Here is a 15,440-nt window from a genome sequence, read left to right as displayed (position 1 = left end):
TGGTATTAGCCTCAGTTATATCCTTGTAGTATTTGCAATGAAATTCCATTTATTGTTAGAGAGCTCAATTCATATTGCCAAAGGCAGACTCATGAGCATATCATAAAGCATAAACTATTGAGTGTCATTAACATGATCATATGCAACAATTCCATAAATTAATATAAGTACCACATAAATGTGCATCTTCATATACTTTTTAAAATGCAAAGTAGTTGCATATCTATGTCATAAATCATTCAGATCACTGGTAGAAGAGATTAAGCTAAAACTTTTATTTATATCATCCCCAATATTTTTGTCAAATTTTCTTTTCTCATTAACTTTCACCTTAGGGCCTGATTTTCCTAGTAATAAGTTAAAAGTTGATATCCTTGAATTTTAGTCCCCTCTGATTAACCTCTTTTCTTTCCACCACCAGTTAGTCCCTCATGATAAATACCTGAGGAATAACGTCCTATTATGCCTGTAAGAGGAGTACCCAAGTCGATTGTCTGTGTCTACTAGTGCCTTGCTTTGTTTGGGAATGTGGTAGCAGAGACAGAGTGTCAGGGATCAGGTGGCTGGAACCATGGTGTTAAGAATTATGGGTAGCAAAATGAGTAGCAGAGAAAGGCAGTACCAGGGAAAGGATAATTGTGACTGTAATTGCTGAGTTGCAGTGGGAGGAAATTGGGTAGCAGCAACAGCTTTGCAGGGGTTGGGGTAGATAATACAGGCATCCAGAACAATTTAGCAGTGACAAGGAAACATAGACAAAGTGAAAGATAAAAGTTGTGAGGCATAGTGGGAATTATTTGTCTAACCATTCTAAAAACATGGAGGAGGGTTATTTGAAACTAAAACTACAAAAGAAAATTTAAGGTCTTGGTGCTAACAAATCTGTCCAGGTGTTATTACATCACACAGAAAATTCAAAATGGTTTTTCGTCAGGAATACAGAGGTCAAAGGTATTATAATTCTTATTTCAAAATGCAACTTAAAGGGGAAAATTAGTCAGGAGATAAAATTCATATTGAAAGTTAATATTTAATTGGAAAAGAAGATCCTAGATGGCAGACTAAAGACAAAACAGTATCAGAGCATTATATGTTCAATAATAATTGAGAGGGCTGGGAAGTTGGTTCAGTGGTAGAGCACTTGCCTTGCATGCATGAGGACCTAGGTTCGGTTCCTCAGCACCACATAAGCAAAAAGAATAAAAGCCGGAAGTGGCGCTGTGGCTCAAGTGGTAGAGTGCTAGCCTTGAACTGAAGAGCTGAGGGACAGCGCCCAGGCCCAGAGTTCAGGCCCCACAACCGGACCCAAAAAAAAATAATAATAATTAAGAAATTTCATTGAAAAATTGAGCTGGAATGTGCACATCAGCAAAGGCAAACAATCAGAGCCTACCACCAAGAAAGAAACACCATAATATATATCTCAGAAAAAGGAACCAAGTTCCTTATCCTTGATTTCAATGATACACATTACCCCCCTTAGACACACACACACACACACACACACACACACACACACACACACACACACGAATGTATGCAACAGCTCAATCTACTCACATCCATTCAACATGAATCAAAGATCTTCCTGTAATATTTGAAACTTTAAAAGTTTGAAATTTTACTCTGAAAACATTACAGGATGGAATAGGAGAATCCGTAGTTCTCCTTGGCCCAGGCCGAAATTTTCTTAATAGAGACCCAGAAATACAAATATAATCAAAGACAAATGGGACAAATGGGATTGCATAAAATTGCAGAGCTTCTGCATGGCAAATGACATAGCTAGCAAGATCACTAGAAAGCCCATGGATTGGGAGAAGATCTGCACTAGCCATAAAACGGACAAGTGTCTCATATCTAAAATATACCTGGAAATCAAAAAATGAATTCCCTCAAAAACATATCTTCAAAGGTACAAATGCCCATTAAATAAGTGGGCTAAAGACTTAAAGAGAAACTTCTCAGAAGAGGAAAGAAGGATGACCAATAAATACATGAAGAAATGCTCAACCTATCTAGCCATAAAAGAATTGCAAATAAAAACAACATTGAGGTACCACCTCACACCAGTTAGAATGGCTATAATCAAGAACTCTAATAACCATAGATGCTTGAGGGAATGTGGACAGAAGGCAACCTTACTACATTTTTGGTGGGAGTATAAACTTGTTCAACCACTGTGGGAAGCGGTATGGAGGTTCCTCAAAGGCTCCACATAGAGCTCCCCTATGACCCAGTAATCCCACTTTAGGGCATTTACCCACATGATCACAAACAAGACCATACTAAAGCACACCTATGTTTATTGCAGAAATATTTACCGTCGCTATGGTATGGAACCAACCCAGATGCCCTTCAGTAGATGAATGGATCAACAAAATGTGGTATATATACACAATGGAATTCTAGGCCTCCATCAGAAAGAATGACATTACCCCATTTGTGAGGAAATCGAAAGAATTGGAAAAAATTATATTAAGTGAAGTAAGCCAGACACAAAGAAACGTAGTTCCCATGGTTTCCCTTAATTGCAATAACTAGTATATGTATGAGTCAAGCGGAAAAGGTCAGATAATGTGATGTCAGGAAAATGAACCCTTAGATATGTATTTTAATGTTTTTTTCTTTCATGCATGTGTTTCTAACGCATTTATAAGATTATCTCTTTGTTGCTTTGTATGTCCCTCCCCCACAGTATAACCCCTGCTTTCACTATATTTGATGTCAGTATAACTTGTGGAGTAGATGGGGAAAAACCAGTTGTTTAAGGATATAGGTGGACCTATTGCAACAATGAGAAGTATATGTTGTCATGTCCAAAACGAGCTTTACAAAGTCGGTGCGGGGGAGGGGGGGAGGGAAAAGGGGGGGAAAGGAGAAGGATTGGGATTGGGGGGGAGCGGGGAAGCTGGGAATGGATGTGAAGGGTAAACCAAAGGAGGAGGCTGCAATGCTTGGTAAGAAATGTACGCATTATCCTGCCCATGTAATTGTAACCCCTCTGTACAGTATGTTCACAAATAAAATTAAATTAAATTAAAAAAAAGAAAATAAAGAATAACATAAATAAATATAACATGATTTTAATAGTAATGGTAAACATAAATACAATGTCAATTATTTTCCCGAGCAATTTAATAAAAACCTCAAGGAAAAGAAATCAACTTTTTTGAGTGCTGATACTATGGTTTAAACTTAGGATCTTACCTTGTCACTTAGGGTTTTTCCCTTAAAGTTGGTGCTCTGCATTTGAACGACAGCTCCCCTTCCAACTTTATTTGGGGGATTATATAGAGATAAGAATCTCATGGAATAAAAATCATTTGTGCCCTACCTTGGGGTTAATTTCACATAACATCCTCTTATATGGTTATATGGTACCATGTACTAGTTACTCCAAGTAAGATTAACCATGGGACTTATGGTTATATGAGCCTGGCTTATTTCATTTAATACAATTGTTTCTACGTCTTTCCTAGCAAATGGGACGATGTCATTCTCTCTGATGGAGGCATAGAATTCCATTGTGTGTGTGTGTGTGTGTGTTTGTGTGTGTGACATTTTCTTGATCCATTCATCTACTGAGGGGCATCTGGGTTGGTTCTACATCTTAGCTATGGTAAATAATGCTGCAATAAACATAATTGTACCGGTAGCTTAGTATGGTCTTGTGTGTGATCATTAGGGTAAATACCCAAAAATGGGGACTGCTGGATCATAGGGAAGCTCTAAGTGAGGTCTTAGAAAACATTATATCCAGTGAAGTAAGCCAAAAGCAAAGAAACATTGGTCCTATGGTTTCCCTTATTTACAGTAACTATTATATGTCTGGAACAAGGATAAAAGTTCAAAAGCTATGTACATACGACAAGATAAGATGCTGTTAAGCGAAATGAACCCCAAGATAGGGTTTATAATCTACCATGTGTTTTTTTTTTCTTTTTATGTTCCTCCCCAATTGTTTAACCCTTGTTTTCACTGTATTTAGGGTCGGTGCCCTGCATCTTGTATACACCTTTCTCTAGCTTGGGGAGGGGAAGGGAAAAAACAAAATAGATAAATAGTGATATAGGCTGACCCATTGTACCAATGAGATGCACAAGACACTATGTTAAAAAAGGATATTTGCAATATAGGCGGGGAAGAGGGGAAAGGAATAGAGGGGAATGAAGTTATGGTGTTTGGAGGGGAGGGGAGGGGAAAAACAAAGAAGGAGGTAACGATGTTTGATAGAAAATGTACTCAATAACTTGCTCATGTAACTATAACCCCTCTACACAGCATTTTTACAATGAAAAACTCTTTTAAAATCAGAATGTGTGCCTGGCATTGGTGGCTCACGCCTGTAATCCTAGCTACTCAGGATGCTGAGATCTGAGGATCAGGGTTCAAAGACAGCCAGAGAAAGAAAATCCGTGAGACTCTTATGTCCAATAAAACCACTAGAAAACCGATACTGGTACTGTAGCTCAAGCGGTAGAACCCTCCCCTTGAGCTGAAGAGTGCAGGGACAGCACCTAAGCCCATAGTTCAAGCCCCACGACCGACAAAAAAAAAAAAAAAACAGAAGGTGTCATGTACACCAAGTATAGTAGCCCCATCTGTAATCCCAGCTGATTGGGAAGCAGAAATGACAAGGATCTTGGTCTGAGGCCAGGCCAAAGAAATAATTGCCAAGACAGCCATCTCAACAAATGAGTTGCCCATACTGTTTCACATCTGTAATCCTAGCTAATTATGTTTTGAGGCATAGGTAGCAAAGTCTCAGTCAATCTAAGTTCCGACCAAGGCAAAAGTTCAAGACCTCAAGTAAATAAAATGGACTAGAAGTATGGCAAAAGTAGTTGATATGCTTGGTGCTATACAGACAACGTCCTGTCTAGCAAGCAGAGAACCCCTGAATAGAACCCTAGTAATATGCCTTTCTTCCACCAAAAAGACTAAATAACTTTGTCGTATTTGAACATCTAATTTCAAGGCCACTGACATATGAGAGATGGTGATATTATCTTAAAAATTAGGTATTCAAAAGATACAAAGTTCTTTAGGTTTTGAAAAAATAGAAAAAGTAGGAAAATGCATGTGATTTTTGTTAGTTCCAAAATTCTTGAAAACATAAAATGTACTCAAGTGTTTAATATATATCCATATGTGTGCATATATCCATGTATGTATATATATATATATATATATATATGTGTGTGTGTGTGTGTGTGTGTGTGTGTGTGTGTGTGTGTATGTATATAATCATATAGAGAGAGATACATATATATATGGTTCATCCCTTTTCTGTGTAGCAAATGGTACAAATAAATCTGTACAATCACTACTCAAAGGCAAGAATAGACAAAGAGAATGAGCAGAGAACTCATACCCAGGAATCTATGGTTAGCCCATAACCTTGAAAATCTTTTACATCAGTGTGCATGTATCAGTTACTGCAGTACAGGGACAATACGATGGCAATGAGATACCAGGCAGATGAAATGAGAAATGAGAGATACAAATGGTACAATGTTCTTTCTGATGGGTAAGTAGAATTTCCAGTGTGTGTGTGTGTGTTTGTGTATTACATTTACTTGATACATTTCTCTTTTGGGGAGTATCTGGGCTGATTCAGTAAGCATGGTTGTGCTGATACCGTTACTATATGCTGGTTTATAATCTTTCAGGTAAATGCCCAGGAGTAGAGTTGCTGGAAGTGGGTAGTCAAAAGAGGAGTGAAGTGGGAAAAAGTAGAAGATTGAATAGAAGAAAAGAGGGAAAATGCAGAGAGGAATCCAGTAAATATCCTACAAAATTAAGAAGAGTGAAGGAAGAGGTATATAGGGGAGGGATGGATGAGAATTTTGCAAAGGTTGGCATTGATCAAGGTATATTGTATGCATAAACTGCTTTATTTAATGATAACTGCTTGCTGCTTAAAATAATAATTAAAAAATCATGTCCCTAAAATGTTATGCAATTAGAAGCAAAGCATGAGAATCTGCTCAGATAATCTCTAGGGTCAATAAATCGTTTTTGGTTAGGGTAAGTTTTAGAACAACACTAATGATACATATCATCTGAAGAAAATTAAATGACTTCCAGCTATTTAAAATAATCATTTTTGAAGATATGGCTCAAGTGGCAGAGTGCTACTTAGTGAGCAAAGCTGTCAGATAATGAATTCAAGTCTCAATCTCGAACAAAAGTAAAAACAATCAGTATAATTCAGGCAATTTCCTGGGCACTAGTAGCTCATGCATTAATCCTACCTTAAATCAGAAGGCAGAGATCTGGGGATTTCAGTTCAATGTCAGCTTAGATAGGAATGTCTGTGAGACTCTCATCTCCAATTCACTGTCAAAGAAAGCTGGAAGTGCACTCATGGCTCCAGTGGTAGAATGCTAGCCTACAGCTAAAAGCTCAGGGGCAAAACCCAAGCCTTGAGTTCAAGCCTTAGAATAGTGCATATACATACACAAAGAAAGTAAGTCACTCAATTTCTCAACCTTCCATTTCCCTAATTCTAACTCTAATCTTGGACAGAACCCTAAGAGTAATCTTGATGATAATAGTAACCCAATCCTAAAATTAATGGAAAATACTCGAGTTTACACACATTCTAACAGATACTAATTGTCTTTGAAATAATTTGCAGTTTGCTTCCAAATCCTACAGATTCCCTGACTTGGACTCTGAAATCATTCCCTATTATGAATCATTAACCTTAAATCTTCATATCATGAAACGATCAAAATTTCCACTGATCTTAATGGTTACTGAACTCCTATATCTCCAAAAAGAAGTTGCAGGTTTTTTTTAAAATCTAGTTTAGTACCTAACCTTAACTATATATAAACCTTACTAGTAACCTAACTCTAAATTTAACCCTATTCAAAAGTGAATAGAAAACTTAGGAAAACTCTGTAGTTTTTGTTAAATTTCAAACTTATTTTACTTGAAAATGTTAGTAGAGAACTTTTACCGTAAAGCTTACCCTTCCCTAAGCCTAAGTCTAACCTGAACTAGAACAGTAACCCTAACCCTAGAACTAATAGCCTTTGGATTCTAAAAGCCATACAAATACATTAGTTTTTATTCATCCTAACTTTGATTCAACTCATCTTTCTAAAAATAGTTTGTAGTTTTACACAGTATCTTGCCATTTTTGTAACCCGAACCCTAACTGGAATATTCAGGCTAACCCTCACACTAATCATACCCTAATCTTAATATTATTAGCAGTTTCTTATTTCACATTCATCCTAATTCTAACTAGACTTGTTATTCGAAGATTTACTTTCAGTTTGACCCTAAACTTTCCATTTCCCTAAGGCTAACTCTAACTCCAGCTGAAACTGAAACCTAACTTTCACTTTAATGATAGTCCAATTCTAATGTTTAAGAAAAAGACTCTAGTTTTTAATCATTCTAATGGATACTCCAGTTTGCAATCTGAAATGCGTTTCAATTTGTCCTAATTCCCACAATTTTTCTGACTCTACCTCAGAAGTTATCTTGTTTCCTAACATGAAGTATTATAATATTTGTCCTCAAATTCTCTTATCAGGAAAAATACTGTAGTTTCCAATGATCTTACCTTTACCTGAACCCCCGTACCCTGAACAATTTCAGATTTACTTACCATCTAATCCATTACTTAACACTAACTCTCAAGCTAAACATGGCTGGAAAACTCTCATTAATCATTACTAGAATGATCACTGAGAAATAAATATAATGATAATGCTCTAGTTACTATTCAATCTCACATTTTTGCTCCTAGTAGTTAGTGAAAACTGAAATGTTTTTTGGTAAGTCATGGGGCTTGAACTCTGGGCTTGGGCGCTATCCCTCTGCTCTTCAGCTCAAGGCGAGCCTTCTACTGCTTGAGCCACAGCTCCACTTCCAGGTTTGGGGGTGTTTAATTGGAGATAAAGGGTTCTCATGCACTTTGTTGCCAAGGGTGGCATCCAACTACAGTCCTCATATCTTAGTCTCCTGAGAGGATAAAATGACAGGATTGAAAAGTATGTTTTGCTGGGTGCCAGTAGCTCATGGCTGTCATCCTAGGTACTCAGGAGGTGAGATCTGAGGATCATGGTTCAAAGCCAGACTGGGCAGGAAAGACCCTAAGACTCTTATCTCCAACAAACCACCAGAAAACTGGAAGGGGTGCTGTGGCTCGAGTAGTAGAGTACTTGCCTTGAGCTGAAGAGCTCAGGGACAGCACTCAGGCCCAGCATTCAAGCCCACAATCGAAAAAAAGAAAGAAAGTAAAACATTTTCGCTGCAAAAATATGGAGTTGTGTGTGGGAGGGTGCTGTGATTGAGAGACCAGGTGCTGGCCTCACTTTACAGACATTTCAAAGAACTCCCCAAGTTTGCGCCAGTTTGAAGCCACAGTAGAATGGATGGTGCCTTACCAAGAACTCAAGTGGTCAAGGCATATGGCAGGCAAGGAGTGGGCAAATGGGTGCAGGGGTGGGATTGTTGTGTCTGTACTTTCCCTAATGAAGGATGGATTTGGATGCTTGGTGTTAAAGTATGAAGTAAAAGGTTACAAGAAATTTGTGGCCTAAGAAACATAGGCCCCATGGTTTCCCTTATTTGCAATATCTAGTATATGTATGAGCCAAGCGGAAAAGGTTAGATAATGTGATGTTAGGAAAATGAACCCTTAGATATGTATTTTAATGTTATTTCTTTCATGCATGTGTTTCTAACGCATTTATAAGATTATTTCTTTCTTGCTTTGTATGTCCCTCCCCCACAGTATAACCCCTGCTTTCACTATATTTGATGTCAGTATAACTTGTGGAGGAGATGGGGAAAAACAAGTCGTTTAAGGATCCAGGTGGACCTGTTGCAACAATGAGAAATACAAGTTGTCGTGTCCATAACGAACTTTACAATGTCAGTGCGGGGGGCGTGGGGGGGGGAGGGGGGAGAAGTATTGGGACTGGGGGGGGAGGGGGGAGGCTGTGAAGGGATGTGAAGGGTAAACAATTAGGAGGCTGCAATTCTTGGTAAGAAATGTACGCATTATCCTGCCCATGTAATTGTAACCCCTCTCTACAGTATGTTCACAAATAAAATAAAATAAATTAAAATAAAAAAAAAAAGAAATTTGTGGCCTAATGAATTGGGTTTCCTCTGGGTATATGAGATGGATGAAGTCTGGCGCCTTCGGTGGCTCACAACTGTCATGCTAGCGACTTATAAAGCTGAGATATAAAGACCACGGTTCAAAGCCAGCTTGGGTAGAAAAGTTTGTGGGTCTTGACATCCAATGAGCCACCAGAAAACAGGAAAGGGCACTGTGGCTCAAATTGTACAGTGCTCATCTTCAGCTGAAGAGCTGAAGGACAGTGCCCTGACCCAGAGTTCTAACCCCATGACCAATAATAAACAAAGAGGTTGGCTGAGTTTTTCACATTGCAGTGTGTACGGTAGGAAATTCCATGCTGGGTTATGAGACATTCTAGATATGAGAGGCTCAATATTGTGTCTACAGTTAGTCTGAGTATGATAGTGCCATCTTCTCACGGGTTTGATGTGATCCTAATAGAGTGAGTTCAGGGTTTGTTCTCAGGGACTGCTAAGGGCTTGGAATATCCGTGTGTGTGTGTGTGTGTGTGTGTGTGTGTGTGTGTGTGTGTGTGTGTGTGTGTGTAATTTTCCCTCGTATTTTTCGGTCCCCTTCCTGGTTGCTGGTCTGCCTATTTCTGACCTCAGATGGTGCCCCTCCTTCACACAGACCTTGCCTTTAGCCCCCTATCAGGGTCTACAATGAGTCCTAAATTGCCACAGGCCTGTTTTCCAACTTTTCTCTGGGGCACAAGTCTGGCTGTCCCAATATTTGGCCGCCTCCAGGGGATTCTGGGTCAGCGATGCTAGCTGGCATAGGGTCGCCTCTGCCTGAGAGGGAGGGCCTCAGTCATGTGATGTCTTATCCTTTTCCTCAGCTGGGCCTCTGACTGCACATCCCTCTCAGCAGGTTGGCAGTGGAGTGGGGAATGGGGGATTGCTGGTGGCTCTGGCCACCTCGAGCTTGACAGCTCACTGAAAGCTGCCCAAGCAAGGAGGATATAGTGCTACATGGGAGGTGAGGCCAAGGTGGCTTGGAAGTATAGATCAGTGTCTAGGAAATGTAAATGTACTTTATCACAGGACAGCCTATCTTACGGCCCCAGCTGGGCCTCTCAGGTCCTTCTAGACTATTCCAGATGCTCAGAATACAGAGGCACAGACTTTAGATTCCAGGGCCAGGGAACTGGGGGATGAGAGACTGGTATGGCCAATACCTAATTGTTTTGTGGTATTAGTGTTGACCTGGCTATGCACCCCCTTGTGTACTTTCACTTCTTAACCCAGTGTTGGCCACACACCGGCCACTTGTGGTAGTACTGTGGAAGTGGCAGGAGTGGAAGTGAGGTCTAGGATCACAAAATCAGGATTTATGGCCTTTGGGGGGGCAAAGGATGTCTTTTAAAAAAATCTTAGAGCTGGAACTGAGGGCCTAGGGAATGTCCCTGAACTTCCTTTGGTCAAAGCTAACATTCTACCACTTGAACCAGAGCTCACCTTTCAACTTTTTTTAGTAGTTTAGTGGAGATAAGAGTCTCATGGACTTTCTTGCCTGTTCTGGCTTCAAGCTGCCATCCTAAGATCTCAGCTTCTTGAGTAGCTAGGATTGCTGGTATAAGCCACTGGCATCTGTTAAGGATATTAGTGTGTGTGTGTGTGTGTGTGTGTGTGTGTGTGTGTGTGTGTGTGTGTGTGTGTGTTTACCGGGACATGAATTCAGAGCCTAGGTGCTACCCTTTACCATGTTTTCACAAGGTTGGTGCTGTACCACTTGAACTACAGGAGCTCTGCTTCCTAGCTTTTTGGTGATTCATTGGACATAAGAGTGTGCCCAGGCTAGCTTTTAATTTTGACTGATCCTCAGGTCTCAGGCTTGAGTAGCTAGGATGACAGGCATTAGCCACCGGCGCCCAGTTGATAATGGCCTTTCTCCACAGTGGACTGGGATTTCCTGAAAACTTTCCTTATTTGTTCTGTGCCAGTACCGGGGCTTGAACTCAGGGTCTGTGTGGAGTACATGGGCAGCAAAGATGGCGCTGGGAGGGGGTTGAATGGGCAGAGCCTAACTTACTGTAGAGCACATGGGCAGCCAAGATGGCTCTGGGAGAGAGTAGAGTGGGCAGAGCCCAATTTACTGTAGAGCACATGGGCAGCCAAGATGGCGCTGGGAGAGAGTAGAGTGGGCAGAGCCCAATTGATCTTCCGATCAGTGCCTAACCAGCCTGTGAAGGCTCATGTGCATGATAGGGTGTGACCTTGAGAGTGATTGATTCCTCTTCCTCCCTTGCCATGCCACCCACCCTTTTTGGCTTTAAAAAGGGCTGCTCTCTGTTAATAAAGGAGTTTTCTACCTGCTGGATTTGGCTCACCTCTGTGTCTGATTGTCTCCTGGGCTGAGGGAGGCTGGGGAATGGGCGAGCGCCGAACTTATTTTTCCTTGGACCTCGTCTGTCTTTCGTGGGGCGGACAAAGACCCAACAGGTCTGGGCTCTGGTCTCTTAATTTTTCCCTCAAGGCTGGTACTCTACCACTTGAGCCACTGCTCCATTTCTGGATTTTGGTAGTTTATTGGCCAGAAGAATGTCACTAAGTTTCCTCCACTGAGCTGGCTTTGACCAACGGTCTTTGATCTCAGACTTCTGAATAGCTAGGATTTACAGTGGTTGAGCCACTGGAGGGATTGGGTAGAAGCTTTTCTTAAGCAAAAGTTCTTCCCTGCATTTTCCCTGACTCCTCCATGGTAAGGGGGCCTGAGGGTCAGGAGCTGTGAAAAATAGGCTTCCAGCCACAAAATTGGCTGGGGTCTTTGGTAAAAAGCCAAGCTAGTTTTCCCCTGAGCCCCATTCTGGGACCCCACACTCTACCCTACCTGTGACTCAAGTACAAACCTTGACCTAGCCTTCAGTGTTCTACTAGCCTTGTCTGAGGCCACAGAACCTTCATTCCACCCACACCACTTGCTCTACACCACCCCTCAGGACCTTTGTGCAAGCTCTGTACCTTCTGCTCGAGGCCCTCTGTTCCACATCTTAGAACTCCTGTGGAATTTTGGCACTGGTCATATCACCTCCTGGAGCAAGTCTTTCCTACCCTTCTCTCACTTTTTTTTAATACTGAGTTGCTAGAGATCGAACTTGTGTAGGCTGACTGTCAAATGCTCTGACTTGGTGTGTGATTGTGTGTGTGTGTGTGTGTGTGTGTGTGTGTGTGTGTGTGTGTGTGTGTGTGTGTGTGTGTGTGTGCCAGTCCTGGGGTTTGAATTCATGGCATGTATGTTATCCCTGAGTTGTTATGCTCAAGGCTAGCATTCTACTACTTGTACCACAGCTCTGTTTTTTTTTTTTTTTTTTTTTTTGGTGTTAAATTGGATAAGAGTCTCATATAGACTTTCCTGCCAGCACAAGCTTACAGTTATTATCTTCAGTTCTCAACTGCCTGAGTGCTATTATTACAGGGGTGAGCCACCAGCACCTGCCCTCTATCTCTTACCTATAACCTCGGCCCTCCTCTGAGTCCCAGAAGAGAATGTCTCACCAAGCTAAAATTTTTTTTTGCCAGTGTTGTGGCTTGAACTCAGGGTCTAGGCATGTCCCTGAGCTGCTTTTTCTCGAGGCTACATTCTATCTCTTAAGCCACAGTGACACTTTTGGATTTTTCTGTTTATGTGGTACTGAGGAATCCAACCCAGGGCTTCATGCTTGCTTGGTAAGCACTCTACCACTTAGCCACATTCACAGCCCAAGGCTTACTTCTAACAGGAACTATGAGCGTGAGATTTATTGGCATACTCTTTTCAGCACAGAAATCGCTGGCCATTTCATATATTTGCCAGGATTTGGGAGCAGAGTGAGACTCGGCAAGGAGGAATAATGAATGAGTGATAGCCACCAGACCCCAGAGATCTAGGCTCAAGTCCTACAGAGGGATATGTAATATGGAGCCAGAACCTTCCACAACTCCTACAGCCTAGGAAGATGTCCCACCCAATTGGACATCTCAGCCAGAACTTAATGAATCCGTTGCATACACCAGCCAAGGCAAGCCTTCTGGGCTTCAGTTATTAAATGGCAGAGAAGGATGCTTTGTTCAAGCTACTGCCTCAGACTTAGTACTCTCTGAGGGCTTGTCCCAGCTTTCCCAGGTTGGGGGTCTGGTCATGGGCAACCTGCTGAATGCATATCATCCGTACATCATCCATATATAGACAGAGACATGGGGTTACTGCCTTCTTATTTTCTTTGACAGGTCTCAGGTTGAAATATGAGACTAGGCCCTATCCCTGATCACCTCTTCCTTTCTCAAGAGTAGCACTCTGCCCTTGACCCACAGCCCCAACCCATGGGGATATTTTCCTGTGATTTCTTAGAAATAAGGGTGTTGCAGACTTTCCTGCCCTGTCGGAATTCAAATTGGCATACTCTCCATCTCAGCCTCCTGAGGAGCAAGGATTACATACAGGAGCCACTGACACCTGGCTTTCTTTTCTTCTTGTTGTTCTTTTTTTTTAATTGTGACAATCTGAAATCTTCAATGTCATTCCAATTGTTTGCATTAGAGTAAATTCTGAGGCCTGGAGTTCGAATCCCAGGACTGCCACACACAAATGGAGGGAGATCCTGACAAACTCATTCCTATTTACATGAATGCTAATAGAATGTTATAAAAGTAATTAAATTTGCAGTTAATTCATGATTCCTTTTTAGAAAGCCACACAAAAATCATTGGATTTATATCTTCCCTTCTAGCACTATGTTATGATTCCCCTAATGGAAGGATATTGATTAATTTTTAATTAATGCTTTTATAAGTATTCAACCATGATACTTCATTAAATGGAGACATAACTTAATAACTAATTATTGGTAACTATATATATAAAATTTAATAATATCCTCACATTCTCTCTCTCTAAATATATATATATATATATATATATATACATATATATATATATATATATACATCAATCTACACACACACACACACACACACACACACACACACACACACACACACACACACATGTATATAGGGCACTACTGTGGCTTGATAACAAGTAACAGGTCGTCAGAACTTCCTGGCAGCTCAGTTTGCCACAGGTTGGTGTGCTAAGACTTTGACCCCATTTATGGATTGGACATTTTATACTGTGAATTGAAATCCCAGCATTGCCAAAAATTTATTCATGTAGTAAGCAGCCACTTTTCACACATTTTTTCCTGAAAAGAAAGTCCTGGGTCTCAGTATGATGTATAATTCATATGCAAATTATCCTGTATGATAGGATGTAATAAATGAAATGTTATATGCGTAATAATACTAAATGAATAAGGGTAATAAACGTCATACTCACTAAACTCATGTGTGTAATTTTTACAGTGCTGGGGCTTCAATTCAGGCCCTGGGAATTGGTCTGAATTTCTTGTCTTCAAGGACAGTGAGCTTCCCCTTCACCCACAGTGCCACAGAGATACCAAAATGCTGAGTTCAAATCCAAAACAAAACTTAAAATAAATAACTACACTGAATGCAATATGGAGCAATTATATGTATGTAAATATATATCATATACTTAAAATGTACACAAATAGGATGTTTGCTAGTGGTGGGGATCAATTTCAGGCCTAAGGAACAGACTTGAATTTCTTGACTTCAAAAAAGCTTCCCCTTCCTACACAGTGCAACAGAGTTACCCAGACCATGAGTTGCAATCCCAGTCCTGGCAGAAAAAAATGGCATCTCTATGCTATATGACAACCAATTCTTAGGTATTTCATTATTTCTCCCTTTAATGAATGTAATTTTTTAAACGCTTCATAAAGTATTGATTAAAATTAATCAGTATCGTAGAATATAATTGTATATAATTTTATCCTAGAATCATTCAAGAATTGCCCATTCAATCATGACATACATCACATTCTATTGGTATTTATATGGATAAAAATGAGTTAGGATCTCCTGCCATTTGGAGGTGGCGGGACCAGGATTCAAATTGTGGGCTCCAGCATCCACCACTTGAACCCGAAGATAGGGAACTCACCAGTCTGTCCAAGAACATCAGCAAGACCAATGATTAAGCAGGCACCAGTGGCTCTCAGAAGTACTCCATGATACTGACAAAGCTGTGAAAGGAGATTCATATTTAAAGTCACCCTAGTCTGGAAAGTACTTGAGATCCCTGTCCAACTTCAGTGTCAACAAAGCCAGAAGTAGAGCCATGTGGCTCCAGTGGTAGAGGGGTAGCTTTGAGGAAAAGCAGCTCATGGACTGTGCCTAGATCCTAAGTTCAATGTCCCCGACTGACTGGCAACAAACAGACATACACAACAATCTGTGCAGCGATCCGACTGTCTGTTGGT

The sequence above is a fragment of the Dipodomys spectabilis genome, unplaced genomic scaffold, assembly GCF_019054845.1.
Source record: "Dipodomys spectabilis isolate Male_0828 unplaced genomic scaffold, ASM1905484v1 ptg000047l, whole genome shotgun sequence".
Lineage (NCBI taxonomy): Eukaryota > Metazoa > Chordata > Mammalia > Rodentia > Heteromyidae > Dipodomys > Dipodomys spectabilis.
The sequence above is the reverse complement of the archived record's forward strand: the minus strand, read 5'-3'. Positions refer to the sequence as shown.